At 32.3% G+C, this 23,392-nt stretch overlaps 1 long non-coding RNA gene across 1 annotated transcript in view; it reads right to left on the minus strand.

Annotated features, from left to right (window-relative positions):
* LOC110598690 (uncharacterized) overlaps positions 1-23,392 on the minus strand; it is a 317,709-nt gene that overhangs the window by 155,448 nt on the left and 138,869 nt on the right. The window contains exon 7 of the long non-coding RNA XR_013423467.1: positions 4,679-4,835. This is a non-coding gene — a long non-coding RNA (uncharacterized LOC110598690). The remainder of the gene's footprint in view (positions 1-4,678; positions 4,836-23,392) is intronic.

The raw sequence follows: 23,392 nt of genomic DNA on the forward strand, positions 1-23,392 counted from the left end.
GGGAAAGGGATGGTACTAGGGAAGGGAACTGACAAATTATGTGCAAATGTCAATATGGCATACCAAATTTCTGTATTATGTATAATTAAAATGCACCAATAAAATGTGTTGAAAAACAAAGATTCCCTGTTTAGCTGTGGATGAGGATCAGTGGTAGAAAGTTTTCCTTTATGTGTGAGATACTGGTTTTAATTTTCAAAGCTGAACATTTTTTTAAAAAACAATGTCCTGACTTTTGAGATGATATAGTGAAACTGAAAGAGTAGTCCACAATAAAATTGAAAAAAGGTGATACTACACAAATTAAAGCATTAGTCAATGTGAAACTAAACTAATTTAAAATAATAAGCAGATTTAAAAAGACACAGAACCAAAATTTATACAAAGTTAAAAGTATACATCCTGGTTGGAAAAACAAATATAACATAAAGTGTGATTTCTAAAATGTTACAGAAATCATACAAAGTAAGTTCTGGATGGATGTTGCATTAGAGGGAAAGGAGGATGGTGTCCATCAAGGGAAACATACACTTCAAATTCACGGAGTTAACACCATATTGAAATGTGGGTGCTAGTGCTTCAATATTTAATTTCATTACTATTAATATGTTCTGAATATTTAAATATGGATGATGAGTTTTTAACTAGACTAATAATTTATGTCTTCTCACATTCTTATTTTAGATTAATGGTTATATAAGTAAGCAAGAGCACGCTGTTATATACAAGAAAAATACTTTTACTGTTAGTTAAGTTATAATGATGATTGTAGCTATTTAGCAAGATTTCTTATTAATGCACTAAACTGATATAAATTATATTTCAATATAAAAAATAATTTGCTCATCCACAGACTATCACACTTTCTTAATACAGCAATAATATTCTTTGACTACGAATGTTAAAACCAAATTTTTATAAGTCTGTTTTTCTGATAGTTTTAAAAAGTATTTCATTTTACTTTGTTCTTAATTTAATTACCAGTGCTCAAAGTTAATAGACTTAATAATTTTAAAATTTTACTGGTCCCTTCATTGAGATGCTTTTTTTTTCTAGTCATGCTAAAATGTAAAAAATGATAGAAAAAAATGTTACTAATAGGAGCACAGTGCTAAATAAAAATCCTGGAAAACTAAAGGAAAATATATATGGTTATAGTCAGAGATAAGAAGTCAAATTTTATTAATCTAAAAAGCACAACTTTATAAGGTCTCTGTGGATTACTTATTCATGTGACTTAATGTTTCATGTACTTTTTCTGATGCATTCAGATAACATAAATCAAAGAGCATAGTAAGGCACAATTCTTTAGCTCCTTCCTGTCCTCCCATAATTCATATTACATCTGAGTCATTTCTCATATGTGTTTGGCATTATACAATGCTTTTTATTTTGGACTAGAGTAAGAAGCTTACAAATGTGTATATTATAAAAAGATTCCTCTTAAGCAATTGATTAAAAAAACAAAATAAATTTCTATTCTATTTAATTCTCCTAGAAATAACAAGTGGAAAGTTCATATATGTTGATAATAACGTCTAGATAAATGTAACCAAGACCAAAGCTTTAGATATTCAGATAATTCAGGAAAATTAGTTTTAAATTGGGCCTGCAATTCTATAAACAGCAACTAAGAAAATCATTTTAAAAAACACAGTGAAAATTTAGCCAGGCATGATGTTGTCTGCCTATAAATCCAACAACTCAGGAGGCTGAGGCAGGAGAATGGCAAGTTCACAGCAGTCTCTTAGCAATTAGGCAATACCCTTATCAACTTAGTGACACCATAAAAGGAAATACAAAGGACTGTGAGCCAGTTGTGGTGGCACCTGACTATAATCTCAGTGACTTGGAAAGCTGAGGCAGGAGGACCCCAAGTTCCAAGACACCTAGGCAACTTAGCATGACCCCATCTCAAACTAAAAAAGTATAGCTGGGGATGTAGCTTAGTGGCATAGCACCCCCACTCCCCCGTTTCAATCCCTAGTATCATAAATAAAAAGTACTGGGGAAGCAGTTTGATGGTAAAGTTCCTCTGAGTTCATTCTCAGTACAAATAAGTAGATATAAATATACAGTGAAAAGTCACTAAAGAAATTGAAAGGCTGCAATAGAAAATATGCACTTAATGCAAAATAAGAAGTAAAGGAAATAGAAGAAAGACAAGACATGAGACATATAAAAAACAAATAGCAAAAGGACACAAAGAAAACTGTGTCAATAATGACATTAAATGTGAACAGGTTAAACAATTCCAACTACAGGCAGAGATTTTCTGATTGTATTAACAAGAAAAAACAGTTCAACTATACACTGTACACAGAAAACATACTCAAAGAAGCCTGAAATAAAAGATTATGATGTAGGAATCTAAGAGACGTGCTAAAGTTTGGGGGGAAGAGTTAAGGAAGAGTTTTTGTATAAAATGAGTAATTTCAAATGCATCCCTGAAAACAGGGGGATTTAAAAAGCCAAATGCATGTCCATAGGAAGATACATACTCAGCACAGATCTGAGAAGACCCTAAATTTTCATCTCAGTATGATCCACAGACTTAATGCAAGTATAGAGTGAATCTCAAAAATTGGGAAAAGCATTATTTGTTTGTTTTAGCTACCAGTGATGGGGGTGGGGGGCGGAAATGGAACACAAATGTGTTAACCAGTGTCTGGCACTGTGGTAGAACATCTGAGATAATCCACTACAAGGGAATAAAGACTAGTTGAGGCTCATAATTGTTGAGAGCCAGTTTAGACAGAATGAAGCCTGGCATTTTTGCCAGAGGGAATGGTTGAAAGGATACTGCTGGGAATAGGGTGGCTCCAGGATTAGGGCGGTTCCTGCTGCCTCAGGCACCTGCTACTTTGGAGTTCCTGTTGAGTTCTTGCAGGGTTCTGAGAGAATTGGTACAGGAGCCTGGTGGAGGCAGAGTGTTCCCGGGAAGTGTGTGTAGGGTGCCAGTGAGAATTCAGGAATAAAGGTTGCTGTTTGAACCTACAAGGCTGTGTGGCGGCTCGGTTATTTTGTGCCCAGCCAGAGTGCAGCAATAATTTTCAGGGTTTCAGTCCATGACCGCTTGGTCCTGGATTTACTTTTGGATCTGGGGTAGCACGGTACATATGGAGAAAATGTGTTCATGTCATGGAGGCTGGAAAGTGTAAAGAAAGAGAGGAAGAGTCTAGGATCCCATTATCACCTTCAGTGCAGGCTCCAAATGACCTATCTTGCTTCCATCAGGCCCCACCTTCTAAAGGTCCCACCAACTCTCAATAGCACTACAGGCTGGACAAAGCATCCACATCTGGGCCTTTGGTAGATATTTAAGAACAAAACCATAACAAGCTAAGAAATACACACTTCAATTACCACAGATGAGAATAAATACTCTTTTCAAAAAAAAAAAAAGTCTACAAGGTAACAACAGACTACTGAAATCTTAAAAAAAAAATCAAAAAATAAAAACCTTTAAGATGGAAGAGAATTTAATTACTGTGCTTCCGCACAATAGTATCCATATGCCAGGTTTCACCAAAATCACAAGGCTGACAAAAACCATAGGAAAATATAGCTCATTCAACACAGCACAACAAATGCACAGAAAATGTCCTTAAGAAGTCCAGACAAAGGTTTTAAAACAGCTGTACTAATTGATTCCAAGAGCTAAAGGAAAACATGACAGAGAACTAAGAAAAATTTTTAAAAAATGATTGTAAACAAAATAAGAATATCAAAAAAGGAAAAAAGTAACAAAAATATATTCTGGAGGTTAAAATATAATGGAAATAAAATAATTCACTAGAAGGGTTCAACAGAGGATTTGAGCCAGCAGAAAATATAAAGGATTTAATAAGGACACTAAATTGTGAACATGCATGGCAAATACAAAAACAGTATTATTGTATTTTTGATTTGTAACTCCTTTTTCTTATTTCATAAATATTTAAAGGATAATTGTATAAAATAATTATAATTACATATATATGCCTTCATGCATAAAATGAATAGATAAAATTTATGACAGGGACAACATAAAGATGGTGGAGTTAAATGGGAAGAGAATTTCTATGTTTTTGAAAGTAAACTCAGTATGAAATCAAACTAAGCTATAATACTTTAAGGATGCTAAATCTAATACCTATAATAACCATAAAGATAATAGCTAAAAATAAATATCTAAACACCAAGGACATAAAGCTAAATTACAATATTTTACTACAAAAAATGAACTTTTAAAAATTGTGCTTAGAATCAAAACTAGGGCCTTTTAGAACAACTGACAATAGCTAACAAACACTAACAAACTTGAAGGTAGACATGGATATTTCTGCCATTATAGACAGAGATTTCAATACCCTACATTCAATAGCAGAGCATCTAGGCAAAAGATAAGTAGGGTAACAGAGAAAATGAGCAATATCATAAACCAACTAAGACTCATCGATACATATACATAGATACAGCACTACATTCTACAACAGCAGAATACACATTCCCTTCCTTGGAGTGCATGCAAAACTTTCTACAGCATAGACCATATGTTAAGCCACAGAGCATGACACACAATCTTTTCACAGTAAAATGAAACTAGAAATAAGTCAGCTGTAATATTATACTATTTAAACTTTGTAAATACAAAAAAAAACTATTCTATGGTTAAATAAATCAAAACCCTGATTACCTTTGAACATAATGATGAGAAGGAGTCAAAAAGAAAACTTCCAGAATGCTCACAGTGTTCTACTTCTTGATCCACGATTTTCCCATGAGTGTTCTCCTTTTGTATAAATTTGCTGATCAATACAATCATAATTTGTGAAATTTCCAAACGTGTTGTTCTGGAATATAGGAGTTTTAAAAAGGAATAGAAACATTAGAGTCCAGTTTCATGTACAAATGTAATTAAAAATATTTAAATAAAATATTAGCAAATAAAAAGCTATAGGCAGCAATATAATTTCATGATCATATTGCATTTATTCAGGTAAGCTTAATTTAAAACTATATGCTGTAAAATATCATTCACCATTAAAAATAAGAATTTTAAACATAATTCTCTAGGAGAGAAAAAACATTAGCTACAATGAAGCTTTGCCTTCCATTAAAGAAAACAAAAATCTCAAAGAATTTTGCTGAAGCAGAGCAAGTCAGGTTTTAACAATTTCACAGGAATTATTTATAACACCTTGGGGAAGAACAGAATTTTGTGACCAGGACAAAAATACTTCTAATCTTAAATTAAAAGGATTAAAAATACAGCTGTGTTAAAACAAACAAGATGTCCCAAATACATCAGGAAGAAATTAAAATGTATATCACAATTTAAAAGAGTATGTTTACAACACAATAAATGATTATAGTTTGATTATCAAACATTCTAAATGATTCTTCTAAAGAAAATATAACATCTTAAAAACAAGTAGAAGTGAAGAAAAGGCATGCTTGATAAATTAGTAAAATATAATAATATTTCACAAAACTGAAAACAATGAATATTTCCAGCCAGCTTTTTATAAAGCAAACACAACCATTTTCTCCACAGAGAGAAAAATTCAAATTTCTTTACAGAAACAGACCCACAAAAGATTTGACCTCAGCAGCTATTCACTCACTATAGTTGGTTGTTTTTGTTAACAGACTAAACTGCTTTATTGAGCATTAGGAGTCAAAGTGGTCTATATCTGAGCTGATAATTATAACACTGGATTTTGAATTCTAAAAGAAGATAGCAATTACAGAATCAACTGGGGAGAACATTAACTAAAAAGGTAAAGTACCTTCAGAAAAGAAATACTGGTAATAGCTGAACCAAAATTGTAGTTGGCTTGAACTCCAAAGTTTTGACCATGAACACAGCTCCAGAGTAAACTGCTAAGTGACAAGCAATAAGTTTTAGGATCAGGATTCAAATCATATCTATGCAACAATAGAAGCCTTGCCTTTTATAGAAAATACCATTAGAAGAGAAAAACTGATATTGATTTTGGCATATTTTGACTTGGTCTGTCCTAAAGACTCAGATTTAGAAGGTGTCTCTATTTAAGATTTCCAAAAAGGAATGCTTGTCAAATTAGACAGCAAACATGTATCTCATTAGCTCCCAGGAAATGTCAAATTCATTTGCACGTACAGAGAGTTAATGATGTGTTTCTGGATTTCTTATAAATTACTATTTTATACTCAATTTTAGAACACCCAGATATTATGCAAATTCAGACTTTTAAATAATTTCAGTAAACAAAAATTCTGGAGATTTGTAGAAATTAATACATGAATTTTTACTACACATCGACAAATGTATGGAGAATTTTAAATAGTATTACTCTGTATAGTGCCTACGCTCCATTCTCCATACATGCTATACTATATAGTCTTTATACTATATATTATATATATGCCTTATGCATATTATATTCTACATTATATGTCCTTTATATATTAATATATTTTTCTGAGAGTTGGAAGAGTTATCGATGATAAGATTTCACATTATGTAAACCTGCCTCTTCTCAGAGTGCTGAAAGTTGAATGGAGTCATTGGGTCGATTCAGTTTCTGATCTATCAGCCATGTTGTTCTTTTCACATAGGACTTTGTCCTCTGGAAAGTTCTCCACTGTGCCCATCAGCTTCTGTGGTTGCATATGAAGTAGGATTTATGTTCTGCTTGGATATTGCATATTTTCACAAACTAATGTTTGCAGTTGCAATATTGGAAACCTGAAATCTCTTTTAGAGATAAATAATCAAATGCTTTTAGGGCAAGACTATGAATTCCTTGTTAATTGTCTTCTCAAAAATTTATCAGACTCATTGACTATATGCTTCCCCATATTACCGTTTCATAAGGAACAAACCATGGTGTTTTTTATTGGATGTAGTCTTAAGCCTGACTTAGAATTTTCTTCTGTGTGCTCATGTCTTCTCCCAACTTATGTTAAAGAAAGTGACTTGAAGATCTTTAGCACCATAGAGTGGAATGAAAGACAACAGTCACAATCTGATATTAACTACAAGTTTAAAAAGCATTCTTGGCTGAGGAATCTAAAACAGAATTCTTGGTAATTTTTTTTTTTAGTGACATTTTTATCTTCTGGCTTTGGGGGAATAAAGAATGAATCAGATTGTCCAATGCTGCAAATGCCCATGTTTCTGGACTTCCCCCTTCATAATGCTTCGAAAGCAAGTCTCACCTGAGGCGATTTCTTTCTTGTACTCATTTGCATATAACCTCAAGGAACAGGCAATGTACACTCACATTATGATTTTTTAATTTATTTCTTCCATACCTGACAATCGTGGAGTGCATTACATTCATAATTATCCACTCACAGCACAATTTTTCGTAACCCTGTATATAGAGTATCACATTGATTTTTTTATAACTATTTCTCCATAGATAAAGGCTCAAGGGCCATGCGCTCTGCTTTCTAAATTGTTAAACAAAGTAGCTTATGAATCATGATACAAAACAAGGATGACCAGCTTCCCAGACTGTGTGTGTCTGTGTGGACTGACCACTACTCCATTGCCTCACATTTTAGGAGCAATTCACTCATGAAAATAATGTCTATTCTAGTTTGAACAACTACTAGGGAGTGTTATGTGGTAGAGGTGCTGTGTTCACTGTCTCTGTTCAGCAAAGCATTGACGAAGGGGACACAGAGATAGCAAGCAAGAATCAGGTTTACTGCAAAAGCAACCCAGGTATAGGGACAGACTTCTCAGAAGAGAAGGGCCCCCCCTGGGGGAGTTTTGGCCTGTTCTTTTTATGGTCTCTAGAATGTCCTCCTTTTCTCATCTCCTCCCGGTCCACATGCTCCTCACTATTATTGGTTGGTGCCCACTCTGTCCACACATCTGTGTTTGTTTGTTTATTAGATCCCCTGCTTAGGAGAACAAATTGGATCTCCTGCTTGTGTCCATGAGCACTTTCATTAAGCAGGAAGTTGACCTCATTAGAAGACCCTCCCATCCTTCTTTATTCTGGCTCTGCACCTAACTCCTCACTTGTCATACTGCCCTGGTTGCCTAAGCCCTATATCTCCCTCAGTGGTAATAGCAAACCCCCCCAAAAACAATACTATGAATAAAAATCCAATATTTCTAGCTCCAGTAGAGGTTAGATGCCTCACATGCCCCCAAAGACAGGTAAAATGTATTTTGGGATGGTAAATAACTTAGCATTTCAACTTTCAAAAGTTATAGGACAAAATCATTCCAAAAAGCACTCTATCATAGATCAACAATGGACATTTAAAGATTAAATCCAATAATATCTTTTTACTTTAATGCATTCTCCAAAACAATCATCCTACTCTCATTCTTCTTTCTTACAATACCTCAGAATTTGACAATGACCTCTCATACTTTGAATCCCTCCTGTCTTTTAATTCATTTGAGAGTCAGTTCTTTGATACTTCCATTTATTGAAATTGTTGTCTTTATTTCTCTCTGGTCTAGAACTGCATGGCTGTTTGGTTTCTTTATTCTATGTTCTGTGGCCAAATTTTAATTTTCATATCTATTTCTTCTATTTTTCTTCAAAGCCTTATTCCATAATTTAAAGAGTGCTTAATATCTTTACCCCCTCCCTTTTTCTCCTAGTATTAAATAACATTATCTGCTCTTCCTAGATAAAATGCTGTGCCATAACTTAAGGCACCTCATTTGTTTTGCAAAAAATCTATCATCTATTATTGCACTGTTGACATTTCACACATTTTTAATGTTTATGCTAAATGCTAAAATGAAAAAAAATGTCCATAGGAACTCATTCTTTTTTTTTTGCGGGGGGAGTTTAAAAGGGATTGAACTTGGGGTCATTCAACCACTGGACCACATCCCCAGACCTATTTTGTATTTTATATAGAGACAGGGTCTCACTGAGTTGCTTAGCGCCTCACTTTTGCTGAGGCTGACTTTGAACTCAGACTCCTGAGCCACTGGGATTGTAAACATGAACCACCACCCCCTGCACAATTTATTCTTGTATGAAGGTTCTAACCTTCAAGTTTAAACAGAACTCCATATCATCTTCTCAGGACTCCTATCTTTAGTTCTTATCTTTAGACCCCTCTTATAAAGCCATCATCCCATAAAGGGCACCAGAACACCAAGACTAATGCGACATTCTTCTGTGTACGTGCTCTATGAAGTGACATACTCTTTCCTTCAGGTTCTACCTCTGTGATGAAGTACTCCATTCAGAGTAAATACCTTCAAAGAACACTCTGATTATGATGTCTCTGAAGAAACATATGGAAACTTCAAGATGGTCAGACTGTTTCCTTTTTGCCCCTCCAATATTAGTGTCCACAGTTTTTCAAAGATACAATTTTTGAAATGGTGAGGATATTCAAGGAATCTCAAGTCACAATAAAAACATATTTCATAAATGCTCCAAATTGCCTTCAGTCCATGAAACATATGTACAAAGAAACTCCTAAATCATTACATGTGATTTTCTAAACCCCAATTGAAGACTTCCTTTCCTTTCCTCAGTATTCCATATAACTTTCAATTATTTCATTTTCACTTAGGTGATGTCTTATCTTTTTTTTTAATTGACTTAATTCCTAACTTTTTACTTAATTCAATTACTATATTTTTATTTATAGAACTATCAGTTCTTCATGTGACTGATTTACATAATTTCTCTCACTATTTTTAGCTAATTGTATAATGAATACTTTAAGCTTATTTTTAAATCTCTTTCACAATACTCCCATTACGTCTAGCTCTTTGACTGTCTTGATGTACATATCAGCAAAATTGTTTTCTGTTGCATTTAAGAGACCTGAAATGTAAACTCCCTATAAAAATTGAATTTTGTGATTGATACAGATTTCTCAGTTCAATCCACTTTGCAAAATTATTTTTGTCGCATAATTTCTAGAAATTAAAGATGACTTAAGCAAGATAATATGACTATCAGCATCTTAATTACTTATTTCATATCCAAAATATGGGGGTAAAAAATGTATAGTCTTATTTCAAAGAAGAGGTATCATTTCTGCAATAATGACTTAATGACATGGCCTCAGTTTCACCTCTCTAGTTGTATTTGAGAATCTATGTCACAATTGTACTTGGAGTTATGAGTTTATTACTTTTTGAAATATTGATTATAGCAATTCTACTGTGTCCTCTTTATATTTGTAACTATGAATTGATTCCTTTTTTTGCATCCATTGATCTTAATTATACATGTGAAAAAATAATCTTTGGAGGGTCCTTTTATTTTTCTCAGTTTTTCAGAGTGGAAAACTTATTCTCTTAGTTCAGTTCACCATGTGACACGCATCCCCTCACTCCCATCAGAGTGTATCATTTTTCAAATATATGGCCAAAATTCTTAGCTTTCCATTCCTAAATTTATCCCTCACACACGTGACTTCATCTTGCTCTATGTGTTAGGTACTTTCATCAATAATATTTGGTCAGCAAGTCTAACATTCCATGAGATATACTACAACTAGGCTAGACTTGTTGCTTAAGGATGCACAGACCATTTAAAAATGGTACAAACATTCCAAGCCCTGGCACTGAAAAGATTTCTGTCAGCATGAGAGCTCATATGCTTCTGGATATTTTTGGAAATTTGGTAAAAATAAGATCAAATAATAACCTATACAAATATTTCAGCAGTATTACTCAGCCTGGTAAGACCACTATGTGATAGAAAGGTATTTTCTTACCTGTTCATAAAATGTATGATAGCTTCTTCTAGTGGGATATGACTTGACTTTATTATCAGAGCAATGTCAAAATGCTTCCTCTGTTTATCAATGGTTCCAGACCATGTAACTGGGCATAAGGATCCTACACTCATCTTTTTGTTTTATTTTCACCACAAATTGGTAACGAAATCTTCATAATTTCCAATTAATACTGCATATAATTCTAAGTCAAAACATAATCTGAAATGAAGCATTGTCTACCCATACAAGGATTTGGGATAGTGAAATAAAAGGCATTATGGGCCAATGAAAATCAATAAGCGAAAATCATCTCTTTTATTAAATTTGATATCTCATATAAGTTTGGCATTTTGTCTTAACCAACCTCCTACATTACAAGATTTTAATATGAAGATTCTGAAACCTTTTTATATGTGCTAGTTGATAATTTAAAGATCTGTTAATTTTACTTTAATTGTGGTAGTATTATTTTAGAACCACATCAATTCCATAGTATTAATAATTCAAACCCCACAAAAGTTCATAGAGTTTCATAAATAGAAGATACACATTCTCAGAAATTTTGGAAAATTTCTATCAATTAAATAATTGATCTAAGAATTTCTTTTTCTTACAATGTATAAAGTCTAAATTCACAATGCTAATTTATGAGAGCATGACTTTTAGTAGGTTTATGTCAGTAGAAAAAAATAATTATGTAAAATAGACAAAGGTGGTTTTCTTGAATATTCATTTGTAACAAGTTGTATTTATTACTAAGGAAAAAATACTTTCTTTGGTTGAAAGCAAGTACTCCGTTGATATGATGTTATGTCTTCCGTCAGTTTTTTAATAAAACTATGAAAAACAATTACTTTGAAAAAGTAATCATTATTGGGTGCAATAAAATGTTTTTTAAGATGAATATACAGATACCTTGATAATTTACTAATGGTCCCATCATGGAATATATTAAATTTATTGCTTGATTAAGGTAATGTTTGCCAAATATTTCCATTTTTTCCTTTGATTTTAAAATATATGCTATGAGATAATACATAAGACTTTTAAGATATTCAATGTCCATAATTTAATGATTTTACATAAATTTCTGATTGTGCCTCAATTTTTGCTCTAATGATTGTTTAATGGTAATTTTCTATTTGTATATTTTTTTCTAATTTTTGAATAAGCATTCTTCTATAAGAACAATTTCCTCCCTTTCTAATGTTCTGAAATTTGCTTTAATATTTTGTTTGGTTATTAAGTACAATCAATTAGGGAAAGCTTGAAACTAACATAAGAACAGACATGCAGTGTACAGGAAATTTACCACTGTAATCTTAAAAAAAAATATCCAAAGACTTTTATTCCTTCTTCAAAAATAATCACTTTATCTTTGCAAAGATTATTCTTTTAAATTTTCATTTTAGATGTAATATGAACAAGATAAATTTTCTAATTACTATTTGGAATGAATATAAGAGTTAAATTAGAAAAACATGGAATCATCACAATGATCCAAACAGTGAAAAGGCAGAAATATTTAATCTTTCTTTCAAAAATACATGTAGCCAATAACAAAGAAGTTCAAACAAACTTTGAAGTGCCAAGCCAACATGCTGAGCAAATATTCAAAAAATTTTTTCAGCCAAAAAAAAAGCAAATTTCAAGATTGACATTACAGCAGAGTTTAACAGGTGAAACTGTTATAGAATACAAATTTTTAAAATTCCTACATTGAACAAAAATAATAATATTGCAGCTTAATTCCCATATAACCTGAAGTAAAGTTTTTATTATATCTTGATAAGAAATATAAATATAAATATATATATATGAGATAAGAAAATTAAAAGTAAGATCATATCATGTTAGTACCTAAAAAACTTAAAACATCATACAAGTGTTAATAATAATTCACATTGTGGTTCTTTTCTTAACATGCTTCCATAATAGAATACAATTGTTGTTTTTATTTTTTCTTAATATTAAATAACAGGATTTTTTAAAAAAAATGTCTAACTAGGATGAATTAACAATTAGAATTACATATTTCCTTATTTACTGTTTTTAAAATTATTGAGCCCTCTGAAAAGTGACTGAATGGTCATTCATTTAATGATTATCTTTTATCATTGTAATGATTGTGAAAATATTAGGAGAAACCAAAACCTCTGGTCCAGTGTCAGAAGCTCAATAGAGCTCTATCTTCTCAAGATCATAGTTAAGAAAATGTAATAATTACAACATGTTCTTCCACTGTAAGGAGAGTTTTTATTTGTTCATGAAGCTATTCCTGATAACAATGATAATAAATTTTCTACCATATTCTGCTCATGTGATACCCCCTTTTATCAAGAATATCTAACAGTTAATGGAGTATTTATAAATCAGATAGTTTTAAACTGCATGGAAATTCTATGTAATAAACAATTTTAAATATGTTCAAATATAAATCTTTAAACACTTTAGGAATTAATGGACCACTTTTAAAAACAATAGTTGAAAAGAGTATTGAAACAGTAATTGGCAGCATGTCCTGTGATGGAATGAAATAATTCATCTTCTGTGTTGAAACAAAAAGATAACCTCAAATATATTATTGAACCTGAACAACACAATACACAATTGCCAAACTATGGAACCAACCTATATCCCTCAGCAGATGAATAGATAAAGAAATCACTGTTTTTATACACAATGGAGTTTTATTCAGTCATAAGGAAAAATGAAATTATGTTAGTTTCAGGAAAATGAAAGGAACTTAAGACCATTATGTTAAAAGAAATAACTCAAACTCAGAAGATCTAAGGGCTATATATTTCCTCTCCTGTAGGTGGAAGCTAGAGAGAAAAAAGTTAAATAGAGAAGGGAATACAAGGATCTCTGTACGGATGGGGAGTGCTTCTGAACCATACTGACCAAATGATGTTATATCTTGTGCATATACGAATATGTAACAACAAATCGCACCACTGTCTACAAATATAATGCACCATAAAATTTTTGAAGTAAATAAAGAAAGAAATATAGGTGTAAAAGAAGTAGAGATGATGGAGAAGGAACAGCTCTTGTTTACCCTGGACTCAACTGAATGTAGCAAAAGATATTTAGCTATTTCCCGACACAGTCACACAGCCATTAATTTCCAGGCTGCCTGAAATGCCTCCCCTTAGGTTACACAGCCTATTTGTTGGCCAGGCTTTGTGTTCTTTTTGGCCACTACTACTTTATTGTCAGGGACATTGCAAAGTGCTGAGAGATCACTTTTAGTTTGAGGAGAGGACTCTCACTAATCTTCATCATATTCTAACATTTCATCAATAAACCTAATGTTTCATGTAGGTTTTTAACAAATAGCATTTTATCAAGTTAACTTCAGTATCTGATTTACAAAGAGTTTTATTTTCTTTTATTCATTGATGAATGTCAAAATTTTATAAAATATTTCATTGTGGTGCCTGAGATTATCCTGTTATTTTTTTAAATGTGTAAACACACAGTTAAATTTTCTGATACCAAAACAATTTTTTATATATGCTTGAAAAAAAACAGATTTTAACATGATGTATTCCATACACATGTTGCACAAGTTTTGACTTAGAAACAGTACACTCATACTTCCTGCTTCTGTGATCATGAGTGAGTTTGCTCCACCATTTTAATTCCTCATGCAATTTTTGTCCAGTTTTATTATTGGGAATCCTCAAGTTTTGTAAAATTTATTGGGGAGCTAGTCCTCTATTTCTATTCTCTGAATAACTTACATAATTTGGGTTTTGTCTATTTCTTGAAAGATTTGCTAAAACATCTTCAAAATTACATAGAACAGAGTTTTCTTTCCTAAAATATTTTAAAGAAAGGTTACTTGGATACTGATTCAATTAATGTTTCTCTATTTCATTAATATTAATTGAGAATATATTTTTAAATTGTTATACATATTACTATTTTTAATTGAAAATATATTTTTAAAAGATTATACATATTACTATTTTTCATATGTATTTTGTTAATGGTTTTATGTGTTAAAGTTTTTATATAGCTTTTACCAATCTGGGATCTATTTTTGTGATACTTCATTGTATCTTTTCCTTTTCTCATAGTTTGCCTTTACTGATTATCTTGCATTTTAGCCTTTTATATAATTAGAATTTTATTTTGTTTATTGTCTGTATAATCCTCTCACCAAGAATTTACTATTTGTTTGATTAATGTCTGATTTTCCTAATTCAATTTCTTCTACTTTTCAGTTAGCACATGTTTTCTATTTTCTTAAAACTTTTAACAAGTATATGTTCATCCTTTTTAACTCATATACCTACCAGTATAATTTACCTCTCACCAGCACTTTCATCAAAAATATTATGAGGAATGTACATAAATAACCTTCTCTTAATCAATTGCATTTGGTATTTTAGCCTGAGATCTGTCTGCACTTGCTGGCAAGCAGCTGAAGATGACAGTGACACAATGATATGGTTTTGGTCTGAGTCGAGAGGTTTGAGAACCTGGAAAGTTGATGTTTTAAGTTCTAGTACTATTCTGTATCCAAGAACCAGGAGAGATGACTGCGCAGGTTCTAATCTGAGTCCAAATCTCATAGAGGAGAGCACTGATATTTTGTTCATTTTTCCCTCTAGTTAACTGTATTGGCTGAATATTCCCTGAGTGATTTTATGAGAACTTTGATTTTGTTCAACTTAGATCTCTCTGTGTTTTGAATTGTTTGATTTCACTTTCTATTATTATAATTTTCAAAATATCTCATTCATTTCTTATTATATTCATCTGTTCCCTCATTTTAAGGACTCAATATGTCAAGTGTGGTCCTCAGATCACCTGCATCACTACCAACTGCGCACTTGTAATAAATGAAAAATCAAAGGCCCTAGTCCATACATAATGACTTAGGTTCTGTATTGTAGTAAGATCTCTCAATAATTCTTAGGTTTACCACCTTAAAGGATCTTAGGTGTATTTGTATTAAAATCAGTTAAATACTGTGCTCTGCTCTGTTTATATAAAGGAATTAATTAACTTCTTAACAATGCTGTTATTAGTTGTTTTTCTAATGTTACTTTTACATTTGGACTTGGATATCTATTTTACCAATTCAAACTGAGAATCAAGGTTTTTAAATATTATTTCTTGTTGTCTATGTTCACCAACCAGAGTCAACCCATGGTAACTACCACCTAGATACTCCATAGCAGTCATAGTATAGATTTTTCCCACATATTTCCATGACTTTAGTTCATGTGCTCGAATACATTTTAGTACTTTTTTCTGGAAAAGATATGTATTCAGTCTTTTGGTACATTTAGAAAAGAAACATCATCTCAAAGCATACTAAGGACTTCCAGTTTTAGGTACTTTAAATATTTTGTTTTAGTAAACACATCAATTGTTTAGTCAAGTATTAGAAAATTCTCTTTTAACAGATGAAGAAACTAAGCTTTGATCAGTCAAATGTCTCTTAATTCATATAGAGCACAACTTCAAGCTTAGATCTTGTTGAAAAAAATGCTAAAGTTCATAATGGCATAAGTAGTAAGTAGGTAGCAAGTTTTTCATGCTTCCTTTCACTGCTCCTTTGGGGGTCTGCATATATGGTAATGGAGAAGATGGTGATGGCGATGATGACAGTTATGATATGGAATTCATTCTACAAACACTAGAACACCACCATATACAGACAATATTTGGGTTGTGGAGACACAAGTTTTCAGGAAAATGAGTGAGCAATATAAATATAAAAGTTTTAATTTGGTAAATATCACAGGTTTAAAGAAATGCTATTAAAGAGAAAATAACTCGTTGAGATTAAGAAATGCATGAGAAAGTTTAGGTATGGACGTCAAGCAAGTCTGTTTTGAAGAAGGAATGTAGAACAAGAACAAGATGCCTTGCCCGTCTATAGAAACGGAAGGGATTGACACAGAACTGTGTGTGCTGGAGAGACTGTCAACAGCCAGAAGATGATCAAAGATTAGAAAATTTGCAGCACAGTGACAGAAGTGGGAAGTGGCTCAAAACGAAACTGAAGAAATATGCAAAAGACAGATCATGCAGTCCAAAGCAAAGACTCCAAATTGTGTGCTGAATGTTATACAAAGCCAATGAAATGCTTAAGTAGAAAAATTATATTGACTTGAAGTCAGTTCTGAGGGAGTCAGGAAGAGCAAATCAGAAACTGATGCTGTAAGTTGTTTTGGACTAAGTTGATATCATTAGGGATAGGGATGAAATTTTGAGGATCTAACTGGTAATGGTGTATTAATATTTTTCCAAAGCTGAATTTGATGTTCAGTGTGTAACAAACATATTCCTTTTTCATTTCTTTAGAGAATCCTTGTGCCACCTTACTTCTGAAACCTGGATTGTATAGATCAATGAAAAACTGTTCATTACTTTACATGTTAGTCAATTAATTAGGTATTATGAAGGTCCAGCTAAGATCAATATACACATTATAAGCTGTCATTCATTTTAAGCACATTCCCTTTCTAGCCAGAGTTGGGCCTGAGAATTCCACAGAGCTGCAGAACCAGGCTGTAGCATCATATGCTGGCATGACTACTACTTTCCCCATCAGACTGTGATGCCTCTAGACCTTGTGAGGATGGAAAATAAGATGAAGGTGAAACAGTGTGACTGGCAGTGAGTGTCCTACCTTACTAGTGTTTCTATAATCTAGCATCTGTGTCTTCTTGATAGCAAATATATTCAAATGATATTTTTATTCTTTCATGAGATGAACTAAGAATTTTTTGGAAACCATATTCCTCTGCTATGGGGACATCCATCACAGCTCTTTCCTTTCCAAAATGAAATCCTTTCAATTTGACCACTGGAGACACAGGTTGGGTTTCCTCTCTAGAGGCACAGAGACACAGCACATCTGTCCCTTGTGACTGTGACTATAGGTGAATGTGGCCAAGCTAGTCTAGCACCTTGAGATTTCTCCAGACAAAATCTATGCATCTGCGTTGTCTTGATCAGACTCACCAGAGGGACAGGCCATATGCTCACAAAACCCCTCTCAACACAGTTTTCTCCAAGAGCAACAAAAAGCAAGCCAAGATTTATCAGCTAAGGAAGCATCTGGCTGGAGCTGGGATGTCAGTCTTATCTCCGATATCCCTCCCTTCCCTGTCTCATCAAATCTTTTAAAACTCCCTGAGACAGTCTTGAAATAAGGAAAAGTCACCATCATCTGACAAGTCTTTTAAAATCTAAGATATTCTTCCTCTCAAATCCACTGAATTTCTAATCTTTTATATATAAAGTTGGATTTGGGCAATGAGCTGAATATGGCAGATCTAACTTTTTGATGACTTTACCCAAGTACTGAATATATACTTCTAGGTCCCTTTTACATTTTTAAATAGTGTTCTTCACTTATCATCTATCAGTTCCATTTGGGGAACTCTACAATAATCAGAAATTGCAAAAAAAATCATTCCATATTATCATTTAATCCTCAAGTTAACTCTTCCATTTAGGCTTATTGTTCTACTTCTCAGAAGGGGAAACTAATGCATGCACAGAGGATGTGAAATATTCATATGCATGATATGTATTAAACAAGCATTACAACCAGATGATGAGTTATTCTGACAAGATTAAAATTAAGAAGTCTACAAACTTGAATTAAAATGTTGCCTTAATTGTATTCTTAGAAGACAGAGACTTGTATTGAAAAAAAAAATACAACTTCTTTCTTCAAAACACATGTAGTCACAAAATGAGTTCTAATTTTACTGGTTTACTATTACTCATACAAGAGTAAACAATGAACCTATAATTTCATTTGCTTATATATTATATCTAGCCTCCTATGGAAATGAGTTTGTTCCCATCTTAATGGTAATCCTTTTCTATAGTCTCCCATGAACTTCCCTCCATGTATAATCCAAGAGAAGGAATATCTTCCTAGTCTTAACAAATGTATTAACTGATAACAAAACTACAAATTAATTTAATCCTCAGAAAAGAGAAAATATAATTGCTTACTGTCCTAATTAAGCATTTTAGAATTATTCCTCAAAGAAAACTAAGTGTAAAGAACTGATCTTTCATAGAGGTTATCTGTAGCAGAGATTGATTTAGCATTGCTTTCTTATTTTCTTTTTTTGAAAAGAGGTTGGCATTTAATTCTGAAAGACTGTGTGATGGCCAAGAGGGAAAAAAGTGGGGGGAGAGAAAAAAAAAGTAAATCCAGCCATTATATATTCTTTGTCTGTTCACAAGAACTCAATGTTCTGATCTGAAATACTCACCACCCACTCACGCATGTCACTAGAAAGAAAACGTCTGCTGTACTGCTAGAGAAATACTTGTTCTGCTAACCAACAATCATATTTTCTCAGAAGTCCTAAACAAAGAGAAATACAATTTATACCCTATTTGACCACATCTATCTTATTTTCCTTCAATGCTCTCTTACATAAAAATATGAATTTCACACACTTCTAGATATTTCTGTTTTACATTTCCCTAATTATATACTAAAAACTGCTAGTTTAATATCTTATATTGAGATGATTTCCTCCACTTGGAAGAGAACATAAATAGCCCCAGATGTCTGAAATGAGAGGAACTTGTATTGCAGGAACCAGACTAAGACGTATTGTCAGATCTGTATAAAATGTCTAGCCCTGCTACTTAATAGCCAAGGATACTTCAGTAAAAGCAAAGCATTTACAACCATTATGTATTCATTCGTAGAATAGAAAGAACAATATGTATCTATTGGGTTTATTGTGACTAAACTATGATAGCAGGTTTTGCAATTAGTTTGCCAATGTAAAAAATTTGGTATTATTAAAATATTTCAACAAAGTAAGTTATACAGTTTTTCATGTTTCGTTAACTATTTCTGGTTACTAATTTATCACTTTTGTGTACTAAGATACTTTAGTGGTCTGCTTTCACACGGGTATTATGAAATCTCATATAATGAAATATGATATATAATCAAACATTGCACATGTAACTTATCACTTGGGAAATTGGAATTGTTAAGTCCCTAAGAAAATAATTAGAACCCAGAAAGATATTGAAATTCATTTCTAGCATAAAATATACATGTGGGATAAAAATAAAAGATAAAAGCTCTTTCTGTTTCTTGTATTTTCAACAAAATTAATTCCTGGAAGAATTTAGTGTGATACATAAGGAAAAACATAACTATTGATGATGTGTTTGAGAATATTATCTCTGCCACAATTAAAAAAATCAGAGAACATTCTGTAAAATGCCCTTCCAAGTAAGTGTAAGTTACTTAAAATGACAGTACAAAATAGAAGGCTCTATTTGAAAATGAGGTATTTAATGAATTACTAGTTCAAAGTACCTTCAACCATACAATGTTACAATATTTAGCAGTGTTTGGTGACTTCTCTTAATAAGTAAACCTGCTCATATTCTTATCAAACTCCCTGCAAGAGCTTTTTTTTCTCCCAGAACCATCGGTCACACAAGAGCAAAGTCATGATGAATTAAGCCATATCTGTCCTTCTGCACAGTTCTATTAGTTAGTCAAGAATGTATAAAAAGAAATGTATTGGGTTGGCTCTTTGCCTTTAGTATTGTTCTGAAATTTGTATACTTTTACATAAATAAATATTTTGCATCAGATCAGAATTATAAATTTTAAATCACACATAATTAACTTATTTCATAATAAACTAACTTTAAAAATTAGTTTATTTTCCATTTGTTGATTATTTTAAAAACAGACGAGAGCTAAATTAAATAAAAATATTAGGTATTCTTTGCATATCAGTTTGCTTTAAAGAACATTTTGTGATTCAGTACATGTTATCTTTCATTCAGAGTGTCAAAGTCTATCTGGGAAAACAAAATGATATTAGGAGTTGAGGCCATTTATTTGAGAAAAATCAGGATTTTTCTGTAGCTGGCACCTTGACAACCATATATCTAGATTTTGAGTTTGCATAGTGATTATGAGTAATGATTGAGGAGTTTCATGAAGCAGATTTTCCAATTATAATGGAAGTGGAACCTATTTAGCGAGCTTTCAACCCCTCCCAATCAATCACTGGATCTTTTCAAATGCTCTCAATTTGGAAAAGCAAGGAAAGTCAATTTTTTGGCTTTGTACATAAAAGTAATCATTGTAAATGTGTCTTATTTATTAAACACACACATACACATAAACACACACACACACACACACACACACACACACACACACACACACACACACATACAAACTTCCCTCCAAAGTACTGTTGCCATAACTACAGCCTGATTTCTCCTTCCCATGACTATCAGTGTTCTTAATAATTTCTATTTCCATACCTACAGCATGCACAGAAGTTCTCTTGTGTTTTTTTCAATGCTTCTAAATTTTCTACTTCATTAGACATTACATATTAAAGCCTAACAACTAGTTTCTAATTACCAAATTTGGTTCTCTATCCTCATTTTTCTGTCTGCATATTTTTGTAAAAAATATCTATGTAGACTTCTTACATGACACAGTGTACTGGTGATTTCCAATATACTCTTTTTAAATTATATTGCCCTGTGTTCTCTCCCAGCTCTTTTTTCTTAATCTTTCTTCCATTTCTTTTGAATAGACAATGCCATTATTTGTAATGATGGTTTTCCTGGCCAAACTGAACTGGTATAAAATGATGAGTAATATTAAAAGGTCTTGTATGTAATCATCAGGTTGATAAGAGTGAGATCTCAGAAACAACAATTTCCCAAGTTTATGAATTTTTCTTTCAATATCTTGGAAGAAACAAGCCTCCTTTCTCTCCAATGTCCTTAGGTATCTTGATGTAGTCCTATGAGATGTTCTCCCAGATACAAGAACATTCTTCCTGTACTCTGACACTCTAAGCACTCTAAGCTACTTTGTTCCCTAAACAAATTCAATTATTATTTAATACAAATATGTAGAAAGTTCTTTTACATGGAATTTACTCTTAACTTCTAATTATATCTGATCAAACTAACACCAATTTAAATTTACTTTTGTATGAATAACTATTATGGGCAAAATTATACCTTCCTCTCCTCATGGACCCCTCCAAAACATAATACACATTGAAGTCTTAATTCTCAGTACCTTTGGATATCAGTTTATTTAGAAATATTGTTTGCACAGACAGTATTCTAATTCAATGTATCCATTTCTAACCCTTTCTAAATTTGTCAGGCATATAACTCTAATTATCAAGATTAAAATAACTTAAAATGCAAAAAAATATTGTTTGCAAATTTAATCAAGTTAAAATTAATTCATACACAAATGGGCCTTAATTCAACATGGCTGATGTCCTGATGAGAATAATAAACTTGGACACAGCACAAGGAGAGTTTCATGTGAAGATACAGAGACATAAAGATATAGAAGGAAGACCGGTATGTGAAGATAGAGATAGAGACTAGAGTTACTGTTGCATAACCAATAAATGCCACATGGTATCAAATGATGAAGAGGCAATGATATACTCACAACTTCAGTTTCAAAGAGAACCTGACCCTGAAAATTCCTTGACAATAGATTTTCAGCTAAAGTTGTGAGAAAATAAACATCAGTTATCTTAAGCCACTCAATTTATGCTAGATGTTATGTCAGCCTTAGAAAACTAATAGAGTAAGTTTGCTATGGAATGTCATTCAACTTTTTTGAATTGTAGTTCTGACAAAACATTAACACCAAAATAGTATAAAAGTGGGGGGTGGGGGGCAATACAACCCTCCTGCCTGTATATTAAATATTTCCTTTGACATATTATTTTACTCCTTCATAGTGTCCAGAACACTTTTGTATAATGGAAACTCCAGCATATCCTATTGATCTGAATATTTCTCTTGGGTGCCTCACTATCCTGGAGTTGAATAATGCATATTATGTTTTCTTTTATAGAGAGATCCCTCACCTTCATCATATTTTTTAGTAAAAAAAAAGAGAGATAATAAAGTCATAATCTTAACATTTATTCCAGTTTCATAACTGGGAGCTATACATCAGTTCCAAGTGGGTCAGTCATTGTTCTTGGTGGAAATAATTACAGATAGGCAAGCTGATAGCAACAGCAATGAAAATTCCAGCATGCCAGGGTAAACAGGATGAGATTATTTTTGGAATATTGACCCATAAACATTCTTAAAAAAAACAATGACTGACCCACTTGGAACTGATGTATAGCTCACAGTTATGAAACTGGAACAAATGGCAGGATTAAGAAAAATAAATAAACAAACAAACAAACAAAATAATGCATGCTGTCCATCTATAACTATAAAAAAATAAAAATAAAAAAGAATATTAATGCTGCTCCTTTCTCTTTTTTTCTGTTACTATGAGCATCTAGAACATAGGGAATAAACAATTGATAAAAATAAATTTTATGTCCTACATATAATTGATGATATTACTAGTATTAAGAATCTAACATCAATACTATTTACGACATGTTAAAATGAGGTTACCACTATGTGAACATGCAACTGAAATTATGCACTAGGAAATTAAAGAAACTTATCAAATCTGCTTTCTTTCATTTTTTCTCTCAAGAAATTATTAAATGCAGCTGGCCAGATGTTAGAAGGAGAATTTTAGCATGAAGTCCAAGCACCTTGGAGTGAAATAACACTGCTTGAAGCACAGCTTTCAGACAGTTAAAAAAATAGATTAAGGTTGGTTTATCAGTAAATGAATGAA

Source organism: Ictidomys tridecemlineatus, chromosome 6 (genome assembly GCF_052094955.1).
Source record: "Ictidomys tridecemlineatus isolate mIctTri1 chromosome 6, mIctTri1.hap1, whole genome shotgun sequence".
Lineage (NCBI taxonomy): Eukaryota > Metazoa > Chordata > Mammalia > Rodentia > Sciuridae > Ictidomys > Ictidomys tridecemlineatus.